Below are 27,494 nucleotides of genomic sequence, written 5' to 3' on the forward strand. Positions count from 1 at the left end.
TCTATTTGATACAGAGAGTCACTGAGGTTTTTTTTTTTTTTTAGGTAATTTACAAGATGTAAAAGTCTGACCTTGTGGCAGTGGTTCCATCTGTGCCTTTGGCTGAGTCTCATGTAGCAAGTCCCTCTGGTTCAGGAGGATGTGGTGAGGACTTTAAGATTCTGCACATGGACACCCAACTTCTAGCTGATATATTTTCATACATTTTGCCTGCCATTCAACATTTACAGACAGATATAATGACAATTTTTTGACCTTCACCTTTCTATCCTCTGTCAGTCCAAGGGTACTTCTGTGTTTACATTAGCTTATGTTGAAAAAGAAGTTTATTGGAGTGAAACTGTTCTGAGGACATTCGACCTTTAAAAGTAGAGAGCTTTCAGAGGCTGGCAAGAAAAGAGGAAGAGACATGGAGAGTCAGAGAGACTCAATGTGATTCAGTGGAATGGAACTGTCTCTGGGGATAGAGAGAAGATAGAGAATGGCCAGGAGCTGATGCTTCTATTAAAAGCCACAGAAAACTATCTCAGTGTATATCCAAGAGAACCTGCACTGCCAACAAACTGAATGACTCTGGAAATAGATTGTTTCCCTGAAGCTATAGATAAGAAGCCACATCCCACAAGGACTTCATTATAACCACTGTGAAACACTCAGGTGAGAGTCCAGTAGCCCACATGAACTTCTGACATAGACAGCTAAAGCTAGCTGTGCTTGAAGCAATTTGTTATGTAGAACAACTTACAAAGGTGTCTAACAGAAATCTCCTGTGTTTCTATCAGCTCATGTTTTTATAGACATTTCTGTTTCTTAGAATAATACTGTGTCCTTTGAAATTTACAAGTAAGATTCATCTGAAAGCCATAGTAACCATATTTCTCTAAAACACATGAAATCTAACCAGTTCTTATCTCTTCCATCACTCCCATTCTGTTCTGAGTCACTAACATCTCTTAACATCAATGAGGAGCATAATTGACAGGTCTCCCTTCCAGTCCAAATATTTCATTAGCACAGTAGGCAAAGTATTTTACAATGTTTGGCTTACGTTTTATCAATATCTTATATCATCTCCTATTAAAACTCAAAGGAAAATCCCTGGCCTATAATCTGGTAGGTTGGTTTTGTCTGTTTGTTTTCCTTTTTCTTTTTTTAGTTTTTCTTTTTCTTTTTCTTTTTGAGACAGGGGTTCATTGTGTAGCCTTGGCTGTCTTGGAACCCTCTGTAGACCAGGTTGGCCTGAAATTCAGATATCCACCTGCCTCTGCCCACAGAGTGCTGGGATTAAAGACTTGCACCACCACCACCACCACCCAGTGATGAAGTGTCTTTCTTTGCAATATTCTGTGAGCCTTGCTAGCTGCCTTAAGAGTCAAAGGATTTGAAAGCTAATGCCTTGCAGTGTTTGTTCAAATATTGAACTATGACTTTGGCCTAATCAAATCTTCTGTTGTCTTTTGAATTTTGCAGTTTCCACATTCCAAATGAAACCTCCCAACATTAGCCACATACTCTGGTCCTGCTCCATATACTCCTGACATCCCATATTACCCTTATCTTGCCCAGATCCCTTCCTCACTTTTTCTTTGTTATCTATTAATTTTAATCTATTATAAATATATTTTTGAATGTTTTGTCTGTGTTTCTCATCTCTCCATCCGTTGAAAGATATCATCTCATAGACTGGGATTTTTATAAAGTTTGGCTCACAGATGAATATTGTAAAGGTGCTCTGCATTTGTCTAGAAGGAGCTTGGTAAATGGTGTTCAAAAGATGAATGAATATAAGAAAAAGGCCTTTTTTTTAAACATTGAAGTTTTAATTTTGTTTTCTCTTTTTTTCCCCCTACAGGTCTTTTGGTTGTATACTATGGCTTCCAGTTTTTTGTGTTTTTATGGAATTCCTGAGTGTGCAAATAAGCAGAACTCTGTGTCCATATCTGCTTCTCTGGTGTTTTCTTGAGTTCTTTTTATTCTCTTTGTTGTTTTGACTTATTCCAATGTGTTTGCTTTTGTTTTTTCTTAACTTATTTTTTACTATTTTCTCTTAGACATCTGTTTGATAGACAGAAAGAGGATGGATTCAGATAGAAGAGAAGGTAAAGAGGAGATGAGAGAAACAGAGGAAGGTGAAACCATAATCAGGATATAGTATGTGAAGAAGAAATCTATTTTCAAAAAAAATTAAACAAAACTAAATAAATAAGTAAATAAAAAGTTTAAGGAAATATGGGCACAAGGATTTTGGTTACTATATAAAACAACATGAGAAATGAAGATTTGGTTATACTAGTTAGGAGGCAAAAGTACAGAGATACAGTAAATAATAAGCTGGGGTAATCAGAAATCCATCAACCAGAAACACTGTGTTAACAGGATGAACACAGTGAAGACTGACAACCTCTCTCTCTCTCTCTCTCTCTCTCTCTCTCTCTCTCTCTCTCTCTCTCTCTCTCTCAGAATTCTCGGGGAAGGATCTGGAATCCTGACCTTTCTAGTGAGAACACAGAGTGATATCTGAAATTATTTAGTCATTCTCATTCTAAGAATGAGATAGCTACATGTTATAACAATGAAGGTGTCTAAGAGATTAAATGGAGTAAAAGAATAAAAGTGTCTGGTAGAGCCTGGGTATTTTAGAAATTCTAGGCTTCTCCACTTCTGTGAGTTCTTTATGTTCAGATTCTCTTTAGATGGAACTTATACTTAGGGAACCTTTTTCCAGTGGTCTCTCTTTTTATCCTGACCCCAGAATCAGAATCAGAAATAGATTCTAGATCCATAATTCAGAGATCTCATTTCTAACACTTTTGTTTTCCTACACCTCTTCCTTCCTTCCTTCCTTCCTTCCTTCCTTCCTTCCTTCCTTCCTTCCTTCTTTCCTCTCTCCTTTATCTTAACCTTTGCTCTTCTACCCCTCTTCCCTCCCTTGCCCTCTCCCTCCCTCACTTATTTTTTTCTCTCTCTCAGTGCTTTACTAGGTACGCCGTCCAGTTCTTGATGACATAATCCTCTTTGATCCTCTGCTTCAATATTCAAGCTTATAGGAAGGCCCTTAAACCTTGCTGAGACCATTCTTTTAGTGTGAAAGTTTAAATAACCTGATCTGTATTAGGTCCAACTGCAAAGCACATGTTGTATTTGATCACCATAGACTTATTTTCCTCTCCAATTTTCTTTCTACCCCCCACTGGTATGATCCAATATAACTCATCTTTCAGACTTACCAAATCTGGCACATAAAATTGCTCACTATAATTTGAAAGGCAATCAAGGAACTTACAAAATAACTCTGAGTCCATAGTTCTTCTGTATGTTACACATTAGAAATGACTGCATTATTTTAGGAATCATGTTTTGTGTTGCAGGATTGTGCTTGATAAACATTTTCCTAGAATTATCTAAATTCTCTGGTGGCATCCATCAATACAAGCATTTACATGAAGATTAGGCAATATCTTAGTATCTTCTCTGTGTGGTACAGTCAGCTGATCATTGAATCTTATACCTATCCTTTGTTAATTTGTATGGTCCATTTAGATGTAAGTTACATCACTCTGGAAGAAACTAGAGTGCCTGTTTCTACTTCTCCAATAAACATATGCCTTCACTTATTTATGCTTTTTTCAGAAGATTCCTAAGGGTACTAATATATTTTAGTGTTTGTTTCAAGTGAGTTATTTTTTAAAAGAAAAAAAAAAAAAAAGCTGTCTTCCCACTCAAGGACTTTGATCTTTTTTTTTTTCTAGATACATACAGTTCCTAAATCTGCAAACTATAAACATCATTTTCCCCTCTGAAAAAGATAATTAGGCACATGTTTAAAAGAAAGTACTGAAGCACAAATATGCAATAAATGTCATGCCCTAAAACATGCACATATTCCTAGATATTGGGAGTGTGGCTAAAGGATGGTTATACAGGGAGCAATGTCTACATGAGGATAGTGAACATCTGGATATTTAGGAAGTGTCTTACTCCTGACTTGCAGAAGCAAGCAGGGCAGTTAGTATTCATAGCACAGCTTGAGTGAAGAAGAAGCTGTGAGAGGTGTTGCTAAAACAGGACTCCTGATGGACAGACTCTTCAAATACATCCGATGATGTCTCCTTTCAAAGAAGATGAAATCTACTTTCAGACAATGTGTCTTCAGCTATAGGAACATGTACCACATGAAACTGAGACCCTTCTTTTCTTTTGGCATCTCAAAACAACCTGATATATGCCATACCCTAAACTCCATGAGACATATTTCACACTTCATGGTTGCATGGAACTTGAATTTCTTCATCATGCCCCCTTTGAGCATTGGGAAACATGGGATCATGGTGGATACAACATCCCACCTACCATTAATACCACATAACAAAATAATAACAGGGTAGGTGGTTTCCTTAGTGCACTGGCTGGAAGACCGGGGAAATGTGTCTGAGTTAATTACTCTGATATTTCAGATTCTGTCTTCAAGGACATACTGCTTCTTCTCCGATGTTGATAGCTTATCCACCTTTTATGAAGCAGGGATGCTGATGTGGATAAATAATAATGTGGTGATTATTTTCAGAGATATTTGCCAATTCATTAGGCATTTTCATAATTTTTCTTTTTGCCTTAAGCTGCTTTGAGATGTAGAAATGTCACCGGTAGGAATTCTCCTGGGGCCTCATGTCGACCTCGAAAATGCTCCAGCAACTGATGTATACTCTGTCTCTTAAAATGGCTCTTGCCCTTTCCTCTTCCCTATAATTCATACTCTGGCAAGGGACACACCCAATTCCTTTAAGAACCCAATTATAAAGTGACTGCCCAACAAATATCTGGAAGTCAGGCAAGAGTATCAGATGCAACTTCTCAGTGAGTAGAGAGACTTGTTCATGCACTGATAGGCTGCAGAAGCATTTCTCCACGGGAAACACCTAAGCAACCCTGACTCTCTTCTAATAATAAATATTAATAATAAATTCCCAAAGAAAGCAGAGAAGGGACATTGTGGAATATCAGAGGTACTTCAACAGCCACATAAACAAAATGTCCTAAGGGAAAGGTCAATAAAGTTGATAACGTTATTCCTAGGATTGTGGGGATCCTAGAGTATGTATCCATGACCCTGACACAAGTACCCTGGGGACACATAGAATTCTTATTTCTGTCAGTGGAGACATGGCAGACAGAATACCTGAGCAAAGGCAGAGATACAGTGCATTCGATCCAGTGGCGGGTACTATCACAGCCAGAAACTTACTTCTCTAATATACCCACCATGCATTTTCTCACTGTATTGAAGCCAGAAACCTGATGTGCAGGGGGCAATAGATCAGGATAAGACTCCTCCTGGAGGCTCTGGGGGAAAAATCACCTGCCTCTTCCAACCTTTGTGGTTGTTGGCACGGCTTGCTCATACCCTCCTCCAAACCACTTCCACTGTTTCAGTGTTTTGTGCAGTGTGAGCCTTTTTCTCCCAGAATGTCTGTAGTGGGTAGCCATTCCAGCCTTGGTCTGGAAGTTCCAACCCCCATTGAGGCTTCGGTAATGGTCACACCTACAAGGCGGGGCTGAGAGACGACTCTGAAGACCCAGGATAGAGATGCAAGGGATCTCTTTGGTGCCCGGACCCTGGACGCTGGAGGTAGACCAAGCAGAGTTCTCCAGAGAACACCGTGCCAGACTGCGCCATACCTTTGCCAGACCCTGCAACCTACTTATCCCTTCATTTGTAAGTTACCCCACAAAATAAACCTCCCTTTTAACTACGTGGAGTGGCCTTAATAATTTCACCAATAAATGCCTCTTAAGATAACATTTGTCATTGGAATAGGGTCTGCCCTTGTAATTGTGGATGGTATCATTTCAACAGCTCCAAAGTCATTTTAGTTTTGTGACATTAAGTGAGACCCACAGATTCCCAGGATTTGATGGGAATAATTTTTGGGAAGAAGAACATCTTTTTCAGGGTACTAGTGACGCAGATTTGTACTATGATGGGCCATGTTACTCTGAGTCTGTGTGTGTGTGTGTGTGTGTGTGTGTGTGTTTGAGTGTCTGTGTGTTTGAATATCTGTGTGTGATTGTAGAGGGAGGATGGAGTTAACTAACATATTTAAACAGTTCCTTTTATATGTTTATTTAATTTTGTGTACTGTGCATATCTATTCATATATGTGGACATATGTGTTCCATGGCACAGATGTGGAGGCCAGAGGACAATGTCTGGGAGTTGGTTTTCTCTACATAATGTGATCCTGGAGATCAAAATCAGGCTGTCAGGCTCAGTGGCAGGCACCTTCTTCTGCTGAGGCACCTCCTGGCCCAAGAGAAGACATTGTTCAAAGATGTTCATAGTCTATTACAATGATTCTGTTCCTTACTTTGATACTGTTTAGACAATCATTACATTTTAATAGTGAAGGAATCTTGTTGTTACATAATCTCAACATACTGTTTTCTTTCCTAGTAAGCAACAGTGATAATTGCCTCAAAGATAAATTAGGAGTAAAGGTCATGATAAAAGATACAAAATCAGAATCCAAATAGAGTCAGATATTATTAGCTGTACTGTCCTTTTTTATTCCCCAAATGTTTAAAAACACAAATGAATCTCTCTTTCTTTCCCTCCTTTTCTCTTACCTCTCTTCTTCCCCTGCCTCACATACACAATTCTATTATAAGAGTGGAAATTAACTTTATCCATGAGACATTAAAAGTTTACCTCTAAAGAATACTATTTTATAACTTCACTAAAAAGTACAGTTTTGTTGGGAATGGGGAAAAGGCATATATGTCTTCCAGACTACCTATAACAATTTTCTATAATTTATTGCTTACATATTTGTTTCAGAGACATGAGAACACTTAAAGGAAAAATTGACACTTTTCAGATAATGTTTTATGTCCTCCATATCAAACCTCCTTTAACGTGTCTTTCCATGGGTACATCCATCGGTACTCTCTTAGAAACATGTATGACTCTTGCCTTATCTGATATTGGATCAGAAAAAGGAGAATCAAACCACAGTTTGAGGATGTTAATGATGAAATTGATGCAAGGTAGGGATTAAGGTCAGTGGATTTTTCTTTTGAGATTTTTATTTATAAGTATCATTCATAAGAATGTCTTTACTAAAGGTAGCCTACTTTGGGCCTTAGTGACAGAAATCTTTTACATTTGAAAGATAACATCAATTCTGTTCTAGTGGCCTCCTGATAGAATCCCAAACTTGAACAAGAGATGTTCTGAGACATGTTAGTTGTCTATAACAACAGGCATAGGAGTCCATTATACAATTGAGAAATATCTTCTTTTAAGATATTTTATTTCTTATTGAAATACCAAATTTCTAATCAAGTTGCAAAGTTTTGTCTAGATCCATTGACCACTATTACCTCTGGTGAAAATTTTAAGGGATATAATTATATATGTATATATATAATTAGTAGTAGTATAATTTAATTTCCTAGACAAATATTCTACATGTTGTGAAGTGCAACTGAAAAAAAAAATGCTTCTGTTTCTGCTACTACCATGCATGATGAGAAGCATCCATCCTTATATTTTACAAAATAAATTTAGAATGACTGGCTCCAGGGTATAATAGAAAGGCATGGATTGTGTTAAAAGCCTTCCAGGAAAATGAGTATTCTGGAAATGACCTGGACAAGAAGTGAAATGGGTCTTAAAACTGGTTAACAGCTAATTGAACTATGCAAATTGAGTGAGATAATCAGGCTTCCACTAGTCCTCTTCAAGAGGGACTTGCTATGACTGCGACCCAGCAATGACCCACCTTTTGCTTCTGAAAAGAAAAAATAGTATCTTCCTTGTTTCTTACATTTCCATTGGAAATTGAGCGGAACCATGTGACTAGAAATGGCCAATGTGAGCTAGGATGTTGTATCAGTCAGCTCTCTATGACCATAATTATAATTTTAAAAAAATGATTTTTTTTTTAGAGGTTAAAGGTTTCAGTCCATGATTACTTGGTCCCATTGTTTCAGACCTGATGTGAGAGAACATAGAACAGCTGGGGAGCACAGCAGAACTAAAATGGCCACTTCATATTTAGGAACTGAAATAGTGTTAGGAGAGAGGGGTCCCATAAAATCATTCAAGAATATGTCCCCAAGTATCTAAAGACCCCTACACACACACACACACACACACACACACACACACACACACACACACACACACACATGTCTCCTTCTAAGTTCCACAAACTTCCAAAGATTTACCCTGGATGCGATGTGTAAAAGGCATGTGCCTTTGGGACCATTCAAAGTCATGATCAGAGTCAAGGAGATCACTGAGAAGGTCAAGGTACCTGCTGCCTAGCCTGGCAACATGAACTGGATAGCCAGAAACCACTTGCTGGAAGGAGAATTGTTCTCTGACATTCACATACCTGCCTTGGTATGAATGTTGCCCCCCAACCCAACACAAACACACATGTAAACAAACAAACAAATAAAAATATCAGACTCTTAGAAACAATTATTAGTTCTTGCCTCAGCAGTACTATCCATATATGGAATCCTTTCACTCTCCTCTCTTGACCCAAATATATTAGGGTGTAGTTACAGTGTGGAAATATCAACCATAACAAGTCACTGAGTGATCCTAGACACACCATCATCTGTGTCCCCTGTTAGACCCTTACCCATGCACCTTAAGCCAGAAACACATTTTTGTTTTGCCACTGTGAATGTGAAGATTTCTCCACAAAATTGTCTAAGAATAAAATGTCAAATAACAGGCAGCCCATACAAAAGAAAAAGCCAAACTATGGCAGTACACAAAAGAAAAGGCATGTGTCTTCACTCTGCAAATCCAAGGGAATTTTAAGCCTACCAAACCTGGAAAGGCTATCCAGAGGCAGTAAGAGGGTTTATCTATTGCTGTTTAACAGTGCCGCTGTCCATCCCATGCGTATGCCCTGAAGCTCACAAAGACAACTACTTGTGAATGGTCCCCTAGGGTGTATCCATGAGGATGAAGGAGGCAAACAGCCGCTGCTCCTCTACTCACCTCCTTGCTGTCTGAACTGAGCATGTTTGTTGGCTCCTTCTCATCTTCTTCAGAATCAAGGCCTGATGCTGCAAAGTAACTCAAATTCTTTTCTCAGTTCCCTCTTGCTCTGAGAGCCTTTTATGACTCACCTCTTCGATAGGGGCCTGCAGAAACCCTGGTGTAATCTGGCCCCTCTGGCCTCTGCTGCCATTTTTCCTAGCAAGAGGAGGGCTCCCTGCCTGTGCTGTTTGGGCATTTGAGGGATTAGGTTCAGTTCCTTGATGACAATTTTTGATTTTTTTTTTTCCTTAACAGTTATTTTGCGCTTTAAAAGGGTACCCTTTACTCTTTCTAATTCCACAGGAACACAGGCTAGTGGACAAGAAGCCTGCCTGAAGACGGAGACCTTTGGGCTCTCGATATATTCATGTTTGTATGTTACTGTTAATCGCAATTGCTTAATACCCTCATAAATTTTCCCTTTTCTCTATGGAGAGAAATGTAATGTCTCCAGTTCTATTTCTCTCATTTTTAAAGACTAATTTTTGGAATCTAAGGACATCTCATGCCTGCCATTAAGAAATTTAACAAAATAGTATCTTAAAATTACTGTGTTTTCTTAAATTTGACACACAAAAATAGTTTTCAAAATTATTATTATCACCTTGGTTATACTCAATGTGGTAGACTAATCAAATCATTGTAAACATATATTGGAATGAAAATATGATGTTAATATTGGCTGAAATATTAAAATGCAAACCTATAAAGTCATATGCAGTGATTTACCTTACATTAATTATTATATTTCTCTAGCTAGTTATCATTTCTCTAAATTGTGAGAAAAGTTTTCTTTTTCCTGTTTAAAATATGGGATTGTTTTGGTGAAGAACTCAGCTCAGAGGGTTAGTTCTTACTTAGTATATGCAAAGCCCTGTGTTCAGTTCCCAGCTTTGGTAAAGTAAGGACTTAAATAGAAAAACAACAACAACAACAACAAAAGAAACAAGAAAGGAAAAGAGAACATGTGAATGATTTGTTCCTTATTTTGTGTTTATTTTGAGGTCTATATTATTTTGCTTTTATTTTGAGGTCTATATTCCATTTGCTGGTTTGACTGAAATGAGCCTTAGATATTGTATGGCCAATGAAATTGATCACAGGCCCTTCTTACACTACACGGGGGAGAGAGAGATCTTCAACACAGAGTCCCCATCAATAGATATACCTTGTACGCTTGTTTACAGAGGGCATTGAGAAAATACTTTAAGCCATTCTAGCCTGTTAATAAGCAATTAATTGATCTTTTATGATGAATAATGAGATATAGATGGTTTCCTGGTTGATAGAAGGGTTCAGGTAGGGGGTAGAAGCAGCATCTTCCTGGCTTGTTTTGTGTGATGACAATGTCATCTTCACCAGCTTGCTTGCTCCCCAATCATTTTAATTACTGTCTTCAACTGGACTGCTGTTTTTAGAGAACAGCAATGAAATTATTATACAGTATTTTTGATATTTCTAGATTTAGATCATGAAAAATATAAAAAGGATAAAGAAATTTGTCTTCCACAGTTTTGAAAACTAAGTAAATGATTACTTTTTAAAGCAGGGAACTATTATTGAATATTTGTAGGTAACACTTGAATGGCTTACATATGAGAGAAATTATTATTTTTATATAGTAACATACTCTAGGGGGTAAATGTTACTACTGTCTCCATTTTCTATATTTAGAAGTGCTGGATGATTAGCTTCTGAGCTATGAATTGGGTTTCACTCCCGCTGGCATGGTTTTGGTTTACTTAGGAACTGTGCACACAGCACAGATTGGTGGACTTAGAACACCTATGGTTGATACAAATGTTCACTGCACTGGGAGGCTTGAGACACATTCTAGATGAGAGGCAGCTTTGTAAAAAGTTGTGCTCAGCCTTTGGGATATGCAAGAAATTTAGAACACTGGGCAGTCCAATGAAAAATAAGATAAGATAATAATGTAGAATGATTGTAAATATTGTGGAAGTGTGTTACAAAAGATTATTTCTTACTTTCATGCCATTTGATAATTTGATAGCTTCTTTTTACAACCAAACTTAATTTTCAAAAACTTATTTAATCTTGAAAGAAGTCTTCCAATTTGCATGAAGATACATTACAGATGCCAATTCTACAAATTTAAAGGTTTTTTTAAAAAAAAATAGCTTTGTGAGGATAATCTCAATTTAATTACAAAAATAAGAATATTTCTTTAAAAGAAAACCCTCCGAATCCTTTCTTTGATATTTTCTTCAGCCTCAATGGAAAGTGTAATAACTCATATACACATAACCTTCAGATTTTACCTGCTTTTGAAACTGTCAAATTATGAATATCAAAATGGAAAGAATACCACTTCAAAGCACTTAATATGATTTAAAGTTTCTTCCATGTACAAAAAAAATTTTATTCATTTTATGTTCACACAAATCACATGGGCTATTTTGTTTGACCACCTTTACCTCACAAAGATGAAGCAGAAGGTAGTGGAGATGATTGAGCTAATATGCAGACATGGGCAATTTTCTTTAACCATTTGGACATGTCAATTTTCAACAGTGGATAATAATAACAACAATAAAGCAAGAATAATTGGTCAGGATAGGAAACTTTCTAATGGAACTAATTGAACTTTGTGAATCTTCTATTGCCAATAATTTAAATAAAAGGGCAGCCCTAATTACTGTTTTTATCATGTGCAAATTTGTGTTTGATCTGTTTAGTGGTGCACATGTCTACATCAGAAAGAACAGTTTAGGTTATAGCATTATAGTAAAATTAAAAACTTCCTGTGGTAAGTCAATGACTTAGGAGAAGAAAGTTATATATTATTGGTTATATAGAAATTTTTAAGAAAGGTCTCATAAAGGCCAGGCTGGGCTGGTACTCACTATGTATCTATGCTGGGATTTCTAACAAGTACCACCATGTGTGGCTTCACATAGGTTTTTGTTTCATGTGCTTCTTGGTTTGGCAGTCTGGGTTGGTAGAATAATATGTCTGGATCATTCACAGTTTTAAGTAGAGGGTAAAGAAAGCATTATACAAGAAAACATTCTTGGTCTTGTTTCAATACCCAAAGAAATTCATAAGGCCAGAGTGAATCGAACAGGATTCAAGCTTGTAGAGAAAAGATAACCAGTTTTAGTGAGCAATAATATATCCAACTACAGTCCCAACTCATTTACTAACATCATCCATACAAGACACCTAATACTTTTGTCTAGCCTCATTCCTTTTTTATAAATATATATCCCAGAAAGTCAAGCATACACAATTAATACAAAAAGATTGTTGGTCTACTTTTCTTTAAAAAAATTTTTTTTTCCTTCCTTTCAATAATTCTAGGAACCATTCCGGGCACATACGTACACAAAGTACTCCAGCTACTATTGAGCTCTGTCTCAAGTCCCCCATCAGTCTATTCTTCTCCCATTCTATCAGTCTGGACTTGATCCTAGTAGCCCTATAAACTCAATGAACAAGATGATTACAGTCCTTAGCTACGTTGTTCTGTGTCAACAAAGCAAAAATCTATTTTGATCAGCACAGTTCTGGTGAAAGGCTTCCCCTCCATTTCTGACAGTTGTTCCAAGTTCTACACTATGGTACACCTTGAATAGAAGTCACACTAATTTTGTCCATTTTTCTTATTTCTTAACATAATAATTCTCTATTTTTGGCATGCCCATGGCTTCCATTACCTGTGAACTATTTGAGGAAAGTATTTATTTGTTTGTTTGTTTGTTTGTTTGTTTATTTATTGTACCTGTAGTACTTCAGTGTGTAACTTATAAGAGATACTTAATAAATCTAACATAATGCTGGAGGCCTCATCAAACAGTTCTAAAACAAAACTGAGAGACTGTGTACAAATCACATTTTAGATCTAATAAATCAGGGAGTTAGACCATGGAAAGAATGTTGTTTATGATATGGAAACAAAAAGATATGAGAGGAAAAATTATTTTGGAAACAAAATTAATGTTTGAATAGAGATTAAATTGTGAGTCACAAAGCTTATATATCAATTTTAACTTTCTCAGATAATGTAGACTAGTGTAAATGACCGATAGAAAAAGAGAATTTCATATTTTCATAATATTCCCTCTCAAAATGAAGTTAAATCTAAAAGAAAATGGCGTTGGCATTGAAAGAAAAATAGCCCACGTCTGTAGAATGACAGTTTTTCCAGTTATGAAGATTTTTTAACATCAAATGATTATTTAATTATTCATAACAAATATTATACTTCTGACTTTATTTTATCCAGTACATATTCTAAAGGCATTCAAAAATTCTGCTGTAGTTAGCTAATCACAATTGTAAAACAGTAAAATTTTCACACCTACTCTGCATATATATGTATGTAATAATATCCAATAACATGTAACAATAATAATCCAAGAAAAAGAAGCTATCTACTTATTTAGTATGGGAGGAGCTTAAGGGAGAGTACTTGGGATGAGCTACTTAGAAAAGGGAGGGGAAAAATTGGCATGATTCCATTTCAGTTGTTACAATTATATAAAAACAGTCATCCCTTTTAACTTTAAGTTTTATCAGTACTATAATTAAGTTGAAATTATTTAAACTATACTTGGTAATTTTAACAAATAGCTTTTATATAAAAACACTAATCATATGAGATGGGCATCTTTTAAGTCAGCAAAATCATTCTGGCATATTATATGCACACATCTTTTATCCCATAAGGGACTGCTCAAATTTTTCTTTTGAATTCATGTAGAAAAAAACAAAACAAAACAAAAATTGTTTTAGACAAGGAAAATATTCTGTGTACCCACAGCAGTTGAGTGATCTCTTATTAAACTTGGTTGTTATTTGTCTTTGCCTCTGGACTCTAATATTATTCTGCCAAACATAATTGTGCAGAGAGGATGATGGAGTGGTTAGACTTGTAGCAAAATAAATAAATAAATAAATTGCTAAATGCCTTTAAAGGAAGCAGCAGGAAAAGAAAAGAGCCGGTTTCAGCAGTGAGAATGGATTGAGATTTGATGTGGCTTGAAAGAGTTTAAGACCCTTTAAAGGATAATTCAGTTACATTCCTGTAACATGCTTGTGACAGCGTGAAAGTGGCCAGTTGGGACAGAGTGTTTGAGATGTCCAATGCATGAAAAGCTCAATTCATATAAAGTATTTGATTAATAAAATCAAAATAAACGATAGAATCACTCAAGAAATTAAAACTGGAAGCTACATGTAAAACAAGCAATTTTTTTTTTATGGGATCTCTCCTTCACCAAGGCACTAAGGAGCAAGTGATATTTTTGAAAAAGCAATGTAAAAAGAAATTCATATAAATCTAGTCTAATGTGTTACACACTGCGACAAGCTATGAATCAATGATTCACAAGGTAGAAGAATCCTTACTTTTACATCAAGAAATGAATGGAATTTATCTGTTAAATGTACTCTGAAGGAAGACTAGAGCACATGCTTAGAGTAGGCAAAATATTAAGATCATCTGAGAATTCACTGTGGTCATTTTGTTATGGTGCTATCTTAGATACTTACCTGTTGCTGTGACAAAACACCATGAAAAGGAAACTTATAAAGGGAAATGTTTAATTGGGCTTATGTTTTCAGAGCCATAGAGTCTGTGATGATGGGGCATAGTGACAAGGACAGCTGAGAGCCCACATGGTAATTCATCAGCAGAAGACACAGAGAGAACATAGTTGGCTATGGCTCAGGTCTTTTTAGAAATTCTTTCTTTCATTTTCTTTCAAATTGTATTATAATTATACCATTTCCTCCTTCCCTTTTCTCTCCCCTCCCCCAAATAGGCCTATTAGTTCTTATGGCTTTCTTTCAAATTTATGGTCTCTATTTTTCATCAACTGCTCTCTCTCTCTCTCTCTCTCTCTCTCTCTCTCTCTCTCTCTCTCTCTCTCTCCACACACACACACATACACACACACACACACACACACACACACACACACACACACACACACAAACATGAAAATACATTCCTAAGTACATAAATACAACTGACCAGTCTCTGTAATATTACTTATATGTATATTTTCAGAGCTGACCATTTCATGTTGGATAACCAATTGGTGTGCTCTTCCTTGGGTGAAACTATTTCTCCCTAAGAATACATCTACAAAACAAATCCCACATCCATGGCTTAGGGAACATTGCAGACAATGGGTTGAAAAGTTTATAAGGGCCACGAGATCAGGAGTTTACTGTGAAATTGTCTCTCCTAGTCATGTCAGAAGCAACACTTATAAAGTCTCACCCACAGGACTGCCTAAATATGAGCTGAACAAGGATGACACCAGTTGGCATGCTAAAGTAGAAAGAGGAAAGCCCATGAGGCCTAGTACAGGCAACTAAGTGATGCTGAGGAAAAAGCAGTTCCAGTGTGAACCTGCTCCAAAAGAGCCACACTTTCCAAGTCTTGACACAGAGTTTCTCCAACTGGGGACTGAGTATTCCAGTATTTGAGGCTATGGGGGGCATTAGCATTCAAGCCACCACAGGCAGAAAAATTGTAAACTACAGGGAAAACCAGAGACTTTATAGACAGAAGTAAAAGAGGCAACTTTCTCAACAGAAACAAGTCTCTCCTTCTAGAACTCACATTATGGATTGGTTTTATTGCTAAATTTAGAGATTCTAAAAATAGATTCTAAATGTCTAATTTTTCAATTTGTAGATACTAGTTTACTCCAAAATTAGTAATAGTATCTGAAAAATTTATGTTCAAGGATATCAATACGTTTATGTTTTGAAATGTAAGAAGGAAGGAAAAATTAGAGTAAGGACTTACATTGGGTGTAAACGAAGCACATAGAACTAAAATGACCGAAACGGTCACTCAATCTGAAGCTCTCTCGTGGCCAATACAAAAAATTTCAAAGTCAGGCTCCATAAAACTCAAACTGAATTATTACTCAAAGAGTCTGATTCTAAACAAAATATTCATAAAATTTGTATGAAGTAGATTCTCTGTAATGAAAAAAAATTTTTTTCTGTATCACTGCAGTCAAAATGATCTATTCAACTGGGTAATTTCTTGTTTTAAGATAACTCTACACACACACACACACACACACACACACACACACACACACACACACACATACACACACACTGAAGATATCAGACATTTCTTATGCTGCAGCCCAGGCCAAGAGTACATGTTAGCATCCTAATTCCCATGCTTCTTGAAAAGAAAGTGAATTCTCACATCCTTCAGCAACTGTGTCATGGTGCTCCTTCTCCTTATTAAATTTTTTAATGGAAGCTGACTGACAAAAAATGTCAAAAACAACAGGGCGGTGTTGGCACACACCTTTAATCCCAACACTCGGGAAGCAGAGGCAGGCGGATCTCTGTGAGTTCAAGGCCAGCCTGGTCTACAGAGCTAGATCCAGGAAAGGCACAAAGCTACACAGAGAAACCCTGTCTTGAAAAACAAACAAACAAACAAACAACAAGTCACAAACACACTCTCTAGAAGATTCTCAACTGTAGCTATTTGTGTAGTCTTTCTGCTGGGTGAGTGAAGATCAAAGACATAACTTAATACATGTCTCAAGTCTCAAGAATGAGCTGATGCATGCAAGCTGGTGAGTTTTTCTTGAGTTTTAAGATCCCAGTATTCCACCAGGACACAGCAGAAAATGAACTAAAGGAAGATTGTTCACCTTAGTTTAAATCGGGAAGAACAGGAAAAGTATACACATACACTTTTATGCCATTACACTCTTATATTTTATGTCATATACAATGGGGTATAATATTGTTAGGACAAATGAATGTGTTTTGTGTTAACTTTTAAATACAAAGGTTAAAAAAAAAAAGTCCACTGGTTCTCATTGTACCTCAATGCTTACATCCAAATAAGATCGACTAAATTACTGCAATTTACTACTGTATCTCAACAAGTGTGTGTTGCTGATGTCATTTCTATCTATTTACTTATTTACATTTAAAGGTTAAGGGTTTTAGACTTGTAGTAAGCCAACTAGACTGGGATCTTATGTTTTATGAGCATGCTTCAACCAAGAATCCTTCAATAAATAAAAACTATAAAAAAAAAAGCATGTGCCTTATTTTGTCTTGCCCCAAGGCTGACAGAAAAGGTGCTGCAGTGTACAGTGTGCTTTCTTTTGAAGGTTTCACAAAGCACTGTGGCAACTGGCACTTGAGACATGAAATAATCTAAAATGTGAATTGTCCTGTTATCGCTGCAAGGCTCAGAAACTGAATGCAGGGTTGAAAACCTAGCAAGACTCGCTGCTCACCAAAACAGGCTCACAACCTGACATTAACTCCAATGCTGAACGTGTCTCAGTTTTTATCAAACATTGTTTCAAATGCAGGAGGTAAGACAATCACCATAGAGTGTTAAATTTCTAGTGAGTCAAATATGTATAGCAATAACCACAACAAAGTCAATCAAATTCCAGTTGTTTACTTCTGTAAGTGCTATGTACTCACAGTAACTAGTTGTTCTTGAAAGACAGAAAGTCTACGAAGAAGTCCACAGCATTACTGACTTTAACATTTCACTGAATTCACCCAAAGGAATTCTGACAAGGTTGGTCTGAGGCTCAAATGAATCAGGCACCAGCTATGCCTCTCTCAAGAATTAAGTATAATCATTTGAAAATACAAAACTTATAAAGTCTCATTTCTATCTTCAGGGCTGCCATGTTAAATGGAAAATACATAGTTTGAAAAGTGAAAATACAGTCCCATAGTTATATGTGTTATTATAAAACACAGAGTCGTTTGGGTGCATGCTCGTGAATGAAACCACAAGTAAATAACAGTTTGGAAGCGATAATGGTTCTTGGGTAGGCAAATGATATCTAATCAATACAATACAATTGCTTTCAAAACAGTGATGAAGAATGGGAAATACAAATCTTTCAATAAATTCAATGCAAAATAAAGATATAAAGATGTCAAGACTCTCTCCATGATTGGACACTATACCATGTAACTTTAGAAGCTGATATGGAAGAGCTATATATTCATTCATTCAAATAAATATTCATTGAGTATTCGCTAGGGCTTTGTTCCCAGGTGAGCTCTGAAAGTGGCCAATATCAATGAATATATAAATGAGGAATTTTTTCATCAGCCTAAGAAATAATATTTTTGGCTCACAGTTTATTGCCAGTCAACAATAGTCCTTTTATTTTTTTTTTTAATATGTGAACAATGTTTGATGCCAAAGCAAAGTGGTTCTCAAATTTGCCATAAACAGGAAAACTTTGTGAAACCAAGTTTCTTTTCCAAAGATTATTACTTGCATCTGAACTCTTGATAATAAATATATAGTCTGGAACTTCAGGAATTGACTGATTTTTCAGCAAAGAGAAGTAATATAAATGAAGTCACATAGAGGCAGTTAAAATTCTGAGCAAACAGGCAACGTAGAGAAAATTATTCTGACTTTCCCAATAGTAAATAAATCTGTTGTTATATAACAATACTATGAATTTTCTTGCCAAACCAATTTTTAAATGTAATGGCAGTAATTCTAACTATAAAAATAAGTTTTTATGCTTCTAAATTTTTTGGAAAATAGAAGTTTTTCAAAATGGAATTTGAGAAAATTACTACTAAAATCTGTTATTTTTTTATATAATAAATATCCCTAAGTATGTATGCAGACCCTCATTTTAGCTATCATAGTGATTGAGTCTCATTATCTTCTTGGTTAATTAGGCTACTAGAATCCTCTCTAGAACTTTCTACAACCTTTCAAAATATACTGTTAGTGATTCTATGGTGTTTTGGAATCTAGATAGCCGTACGCCATTCAAGTAAATTCTCTGTGAGTATGGGCACAAAGTCTGGTATAACATACCTAAACATTTTTGGCTTCTACATTTTCTTGACATCTTTGATCATCTACATAGGACTCAACCTCAGAAGTTCATATATCATGAAAAGATGAAAGGTGGCTTTAAGGATGCTGGCCCAAACTTCTTTCCAGAAAGGCTGAACCAGTAGACATTTACATGACAGAGTTTAGGAAAACAGCTCATACCAAGCTTGAATATGCTAGATTTATAGATAAAAATGACATTTATTCAAATAAATACTTATGTGATAGGAGTTTTAACCAGACACTGAATGGAAGAATTAGAAGTAAACATAAGTGCCAGGTGTTTCAGATAAAAGTAAAGAATTTTGAGAAACAAATTCTTTCCTGAAAAGAAAAGTGATAACTTAGAATGGACCATCTTATAAAAACCCTGAGAGAGCTCTCTATTCAGTCTTAGGACTTCAGTAGACAAGGAAATATGTCAGTACCCTACCCTGGCTGGTGTGGCACCTAGAGAGACCTGCTGGCCTCTTCTCCAGAGTCTTCAGAGTGAAGGCATGTGCTTCTATATCCTTCTCACTCTTTTCTTGGCTATATTTTTCCTTATTCTTGAGAATTTCATTTATGTGTAAAATAAAAATGACAATATTTGCCCATGCCCCTATCCAAATCCCCTCTCTGTCTCTATCATGTTCTACTACCAATTTCATCCTTCCCCCCTTTAGATTTCATATTGAGCCCAATTAGTTCTACCCATATGAACACAGGTGTGCGGCCATCATTGGGAACATGGGAAACCTACCAGCAGTTACCAGAGGCCATGATCCCCCAAAGAATGTTTCTCGCTCTGCCAATAGCTTCCCAGTCAGGGGTGGGTGGCACCTGATGAGGATCTCCCACATTTATGCTGGAATTTTAGCTAGTTTGACCAAAGAAGGAAAACCACAGTTACTATGAGTTCCTGAGTGCAATAATTATGTCATGTCCAGCATCTGACAGCACTCCTCCTCATCCTCCATCTGTTACATTCTTTCTGTCTTCTCTTCCATATTTCCTGAGGCTTAAGGTATGTGTGTCGGGGGTGGGGGTGGGGAGGGTGATGATAGTGATTTTTCATTTATAATACTCAGTCTCTTCATGAATTCACTCTCAATTTCTGCTTAGAGACTCTCTCTGGGCATACTGTCATATGTTGTTTAAGACATCAGCATAGGATTTTGAGAAGTAGTGGTGAGAAATGGTTGCTAGAAAGAATGTCAAGAGTCAAAAGTCATGGCCAACCCTTCTAAATCGGATCCTTGTCTTGCTGTTTGTGTAACTGTTTGTTCTTTTCCCACCAAAGTGGAAAAATTCTGCTCTTGGTAACCTTCAAAATCATTTTCAGCCCAGGGAGCCCCCAGGCCTGTTAAATCTCCTAAAATTTCATGAAAATGTATCCTCTATGGCCTTCCATTAGGGTTATTTTACAGCTAAAGGCATTTTTTAAAGTATTTTTTATTCTCTCATAGATTCTGTGTTGACAGCAGATAACAGTTCCCCTCTCTCCACTTCCCCTTGTCCTCTTCTCCTCTACACTGTGCCCCACCCCCCGATTCACTCCTCCTCTCTTCCCCTTCAAGAAAAACAAACAAACAAACAAAAACCAACAACAAAAAACAGACCTCCAAAGCATATCAATCAAACCCGGCATAACAAGTTTGAGTAAGACTAGGTGAAAACCCTTTTATCAAGACCCATGAGACAACACAATAGGAGGAAAAGGGTTCCACAAACAGGCAAAATGGTCAGAACACCCATGTTCCCCCTGTTAGGAATCCTACAAGAACACCCAGCCACATGACCATAACATATTTGCAGAGAACCTATCTCAAACCCATACAGGGTCCATGATTGTCACTTCAGTGTAGAAGGGTTTCTTTGGGCTACCAACCAGCTTACAAATAAAGACATGGCGACTTAATAGTAGCTATAAGTGCTCAAACTTCAGCTTATGCTTGTCCCACTAGCTCTTATAAATTAATTTAAATTGTTTCTCTTCAGCCACCTTTTGCCTCAAGGCTTTCTAACTTTCTTTCATTCTTTGTGTCCTACTTCTCCTGCTTCTTCCCTGATTGGCTGGCCAGCCAAGGGTGTCTCCTCTTTCTCCCTTGTTCTCTCTCCTTTCATCCTTCTGAGCCTGGATTCCTCCTACTACTTATTCTCTCTGCCCACCAGCCTTGTCTATCCCTCTACTGCCTAGCTATTGGCCGTTCAGCTTTTTATTAGATCAATCAAGTGCCTTAGGCAGGCAAAGCACCACACCTTTACATTGTTAAAAAATGCAACATAAACAACTATAACACACCTTTATATAGTTAAAGTAATATTCCACAACATAAATAAATGTAATTCATCTTTATGTAGTTAAAATAATATTACCAGCCATATTCTGTAACAAGGCAAGACTTCCAAAAGTGCAGCTGAGAAACCAACCAAGCCACAAAACCTTTGACCTATGAGCTGCCCCACATGCAAAATATGTTGGGGTGATATTAGGACAGAATTTATGGCAGTGGCCAACAAATGACTGGTCCAAATTGATACTCATGCCACTATAAGTCAAATGTTTCAAACTGAATGTTCTCAAGATTTCAAAGATCTGCAGACATTTAAATATCTCACTTCTGGCAATAGATTTACATAATCCTAATCACCATACATATATAAATAATTATAACCTGATCAAACCATCCACAAATATATAGCTAATACAAGAAAAAGAAAAGAAAACCGAAAAAAGAAACATTACTACTATCTCGCTTGCTGTCCTCTTTTGAGTCCACCCAAACTTCTACCTTCTTCTCCAATATACTTTTAATAAAACATTTCCTTGCTCTCCTTTTATGTCACTCCAGAAACTCTTTTATCAAGGAAAACCAAAATCTTGACAGAAACAGGGCCTGACAATCCCTGAAGAGTCACCATTGCAACATGGAGGGACCACATTTTATCCCTCAGCAGGAAAATATACTTCAATAAATCATATAAAAAAAACAGCTCATAGCCACTTAAATCACCTTCATAAACTGAAAGGCACCATCTTTAACATGAAGAACACATGCTTATTTAGAAGGACTTAGCCATGTTCTCTAACATTCTGTTAAATGCCCAACAAACAAGGGGGCTTTTACATACCACAAGGGCAGTAGGAATGTAATACAGAACATTCTGTGTTTAAAAAAAAACAAAAAACAAAACTAATTGTGTGAGAGAGATAGAGACAGACAGAGAGAGACAGTGACAGAGAGAGAGAGAGAGAGAGAGAGAGAGAGAGAGAGAGAGAGAGAGAGATGGCAGATGCCATGAACTTCATAATCAGCTAGTCTAGGCAAATGGATGAATTCCAGGTCAGAGACAGACACTACAACAAAACATAAGGGACATGGTGTCCTGAGAAACATTATTCAATGTTGACCTCTGGCCTCTTACATCACCTTCAAGAACACAAATGGGAGGATGCTTACACACACACACACACACACACACACACACACACACACATACAAACACACAAACATATACACACACACTTACACACACATACACACACACCACACATATACACACACACCACACATACACACACAATACACACACCACACATACACACACTTACACACACACCACATACACACATACACACACATACACACTTGCACACACATACACTTAAACACACAAACACTTACACACACAAACTTACACACACACTTACACACACATACACACATCCTACATCAGTGTGTAAATGTGATAACAGCAATGAAGGGCATCTGTTAACTGAATGTTTAACAGAAATCACTGATACTTTCTAGACAGAGGAGCTCATAAACCTTCTTACCATTCCTATAGGTTTTATAAGTACTTTAAAGGTGTGTGTTTATTTCTTTGTTTGTTTGTTTGCTTGCTTGCTTGCTTCTTTGTTTGAACCTGTGGAATTCTTTGCTTGACTTTTAAATAGAAAGGAAGCCATCTTGCCCTCACATATCCTGAAGTTCTTATCTGGTATGTTGCAAATAGATGAAGAATATGCTAGTGAAAGTGGAAAATCCCTCTAACTTGGCATGTTCTGCGTATTCATTTTCTTCTCATGCAGAGTGCACAGGCACTCATGGAGTAACTGTTTCCTTTTTTTTGTCTGTTGTTCCCTACTTAAAGCAAAGGGCTGTATCTCAATAATAAATAGGCTTTAGTGTAAATAAATGTATACCCATATTTTTCTTGAAGCAAATTTCATTGAACAGAAAATATGGAAGAAATTTGGTTTTGTTGATTATCAATTTGTCTTATTCCATGTCAATCTGATGCATAATAATGAACTTGTGCTTTTCAATTTCCATACCGTGATTAAAGTTAAACTTTCATAAAAATGAGAGACCTATTCCAATAACAAAGTTTGAGTAAAGGATGTTCATATGTAGAAACATTTGGAGATGTTGGTATGGAGAAACATTTGAAGATATATTTCAGGAACATGATCTAAGGGAATGCCTGAAATAAATACCAAACCTATATTTGGGTAAGAGACCTACACAAGTTCAAAGTCTTCAGAAATTTTCCCTTGACTTAATCTAAGTGAGTACTTGAACACAAGGTAAGATGCAATGTGCTTCTCTCTTTGTGTGCATCTTGGTCTCTCTCCAACCTAGGCACACACATACCTACATATTATACTTATCTATACATTTAACACATGCACATATGTTCTAAAAATATACATATACATCCTTTAGGGAGAACAAGCTGAAATAACAAATAAAAATGGGAAATCTTTTCTATGACTTAAGTAATTCTAGAGCCCAAGGACAGCCCACAATATCACCATTGCCTCCCAGGCTTTATGTAGGAGTGAGAAAATGACTGAGAGGGAGGATTCTAAAGGTGGTTGCTCAATCAGTGTGTCCATAAAGATGGATAATTGGCATCACATTCTCTCCCCAAGAAATCAATGTTTTTCCTTTCTATTTCTCAAACCACATACCTCTCTGTCTACTCCCCTGCCTATTGTCTGATAGTGGATAAATTGTGAGTGCAGAACTATTTCTGTTTCTGACATATATATGTGTCTCCTTGTTCAGATCCATCATCATAGAATGACAGTTTCCAGATGCTTTCTAACTTCTAGTTCAGAGAAAACCTTTCCAAATGAACACTAGAAAAATCTTAGACTTTTCTTGCTCCCCTCTGTTACTTTGCAGGGGTAGGGGTTGGGGTGGACACAGGCAGGGGTGGATGACTTTTCCAATGCTTTCTGTGCCCCTCTGTCAATGGACTGAAAACTATAAAATGAAATCAATAGTTTAAGAAAAGCTGAGAATATTGATTTGAGTAGGATGTTTATTGAAATATTTTCATAAGTAAGGACATATATAATCATAATTGCTTATCATGGATAAAATAAAAATGTACCTGTATTTTTCAAGTTCATTATTCCAAGTGCAATTATTCAAGGTGTGCACATGGTTATTGATGTTGCTACAGAAATCCTAAAATTTATCCTCTTACAAATGGCACTTCAGGAACTTGACCTTTAGATGTTTCTTAAGTCAATCACATTGTATCCCTCATTTTTAAGTTCAATTCTATTCTATTTCAATTTCTACTTTCTTCATCCAATTATTCCCTCTCTGTGACAGATTTTTTTATTAAATCATCAAATTTAAATTTACTATTAATTACAATAGAAATCTTGATTATAATGCATTTTTATTTTACCTCTTGAAGTTAAGAACAGCTATAGTTTGATCCAATAATTATCATTGTCTTATATGAAGAAATGGCTGCATAAAACTATGCCACTCAGTGTCAATCACTAACAATCATAGAATTTAATATTAATGAGTTTGAGGGTATTGAATTATGCATCCCCCTGAAATCTGGTGTTAGTTGTACTTAAGTTATTAGTTGATATATGTGTGTGTGTGAAATTAAAAAAAAAAAAAAGATTGCTAAAAAAGATCCCTTCACTCCATCTTCACTTGGACTTTTGCCTTTATTTTTCACTATCAAGTCTTTTGTGTGTTTTAGGATAAGGAATGGTGCGCTGCAAACCAAGAACACCATTCATTTCTAATCATTTTTACTGATTGCCCATCTTTTTTGACACTTGGCACTTAATAACATTTACTTAAAGACATTGTGCTCTCTAATATTTTTTGTACCGACAGTGATTTTAATCACTTCTTGGTTCTTTCAATTCAGCTTGCCTTCTGTTTCCATGTCTTACTGATCAATATGTAAAATTATTATGATAGAAACAGAGTAGATTATAATAATCTCAGTATTCATTGGGAGCCTTATTGTTTTACTTGTGTCAAGTACAAAGAGCATCTTTATTGAATGCTTTTTCCTAAAAATCCAGCTCATGTGCTAGGGATAGATCCTGATCCCACTTCCAGAGGCCCCTGAAACAGACCAAGCTACAGAACTGTCTCAATTATGGAGCCCATTACCTTGGTGGGACACCACCTACAGCCTTGAAGCAAGGGAGAGGGGCTTGGACCTGCCTCAAATGAATGAACCAGGCATTGCTGACCCCCCATGGGAAGCCTTACCTTTTTGGAGGAGGGGACAGGGGAGTGGGATGTGGAATAAGGAATAGGGAGGATGGGGAGGAGGAATGGAAGGGGGATCTGTGGTTGGTATGTAAAATGAATTAAAAAAATTTCTCAATAAAAACAGAATGCCTCCTTCCTGTTCTTTGGCTAACCTTCACTCATATTCTCATTCTTTCCTATGCACACATACATGCATACTCAAACATACAAAAGAACACAAACACATTGCAGACACATACCTGCTGGGGATGTCTTTCTGCATGCTGTGAAAGTGTTGCTATGATTGATGGATAAATAAAATGCTGATTGGCCAGTAGCTAGGCAGGAAGTATAGTATAGGCAGGATAAACAGAGAAGAGAATTCTGGGAAGTGGAAGGCAGAGTCAGGAGATGCTGCCAGCCACCACTGCCGTGAGAAGTAAGATATAAAGTGCCGGTAAGCCACAAGACATGTAGCAATTTATAGATTAATAGAAATGGGTTAATTTAAGATATAAGAACTAGATAGCAAGAAGCCTGCCATGGCCATACAGTTTATAAGTAATATAAGTCTTTGTGTGTTTAATTGGGTCTGAGCAGCTGCAGGAGCTGGGTGGACACAGGAAATCTCTAGCTACACATATACATACTCACATATATTTTATTTTTGTATGAGTTTCCTTCAAAGAATTTTCTAAACTCTCAATTTGGTATCTTCACTTTGTGTTTTCTTGATAAACCATAGACATTATTAAATCACTAAGTTAGACATTTCTTTTTAGAAGTCTTCAGAGACACATTTAAAGACTGGATTGATTATTTCTGTCTTTGTCAAGCACCTTCTATGGAACTTCTGACATACACTTTTTCCAGCCAATGCTGTGATTTTTCCTTTTGTATAATATCCCCAACCAGAAAGATAGTTCTAACGAAAGCATGATGAAATTTATCATTGTACCCCATCATATATCAGATTCCAGCTTCTAGCACTTAAAAGATGTCCAATATATATGATTGAATAAATAAACAAATGAATTTCTGCTGATTTCAATTTTATAAACCCAGTTTTACTACCAGAAAGCCAAGAGTCACATTTATCCATTTGATATTCAAAATATAACATGTAATATGCACACCAGACCTTGACAACTAGGCATGAAAACAAACTAAAATATGATCATTTCTAGTGAACCTTGTGCAGAAACATTAATTTTTTGTTAAGTTGCACTGGATGGTTTACAGTATTGAACTAAATGTTATTTCATCTTACTGCTATCTTCATATGGCTACTTGAAGTTTTCAGTGAAATTTGTGGCAGGCATTTATGTTCATGTCTTATTAAGTGAACAGCAATGATATAGCCTGTGGATTGTAGATGAAACACCATCATCATTCCCTCACGGCAGGTTTTATGCCATGGTGCTCTTAAGGCACCATCCTTTCATCCATGAGATTAAATAATAATCACAACTTCAAGGTCACTGGCATGCATCCTTTAAGTTCCTTCACCATTTGACAATCAATGGACTTAATTTTGTATAAATTAGGTGACTAACATGATAGGAACAATTTAGATATAGTGGCTTAAAACACTTTTCACTAAAATTGTATCTGTTCCCACATACAAATCACAGGGAAATAACTCCTTTATAGTTTGACATACAGAAACAAAATGTCTAGGCTGACATGGACCAAGGTAACATCGTGAAAGGAGGGTCCAATCAGCAGGGCTTCTACTCACCACAAGTGTGGCTGTTTGAATACTTGAAATATGTTTAACAGGATCAATAAAGTGAATTTGTAGTTTTAGTTGGTTGAAGTGTAAATAACCACATGTGACTAATATCCAACCTACTGAAAATTATAGTTCTAAAAAAGATAATATCTGTTCATTAGTTGGAAAGACTTAATTTCTAGTATCCTTACTTTGAAATATCACATTGAGAGCATTTACATCTCCTCACCATGCTAACAACACAAACACAGTGCTGCAGTGGAAGGGGCAGAAAGAATGTAAAGACCACAAGATCAGGAAGATTCATCAGAAGCT

At 36.5% G+C, this 27,494-nt stretch overlaps 1 protein-coding gene across 2 annotated transcripts in view; it reads right to left on the reverse strand.

Annotated features, from left to right (window-relative positions):
* The window catches only part of Robo2 (roundabout guidance receptor 2), a 1,547,722-nt gene that overhangs the window by 1,236,395 nt on the left and 283,833 nt on the right, over positions 1-27,494 (reverse strand). The window lies entirely within an intron of this gene.

This window comes from Onychomys torridus, chromosome 12 (genome assembly GCF_903995425.1).
Source record: "Onychomys torridus chromosome 12, mOncTor1.1, whole genome shotgun sequence".
Classification (NCBI taxonomy): domain Eukaryota; kingdom Metazoa; phylum Chordata; class Mammalia; order Rodentia; family Cricetidae; genus Onychomys; species Onychomys torridus.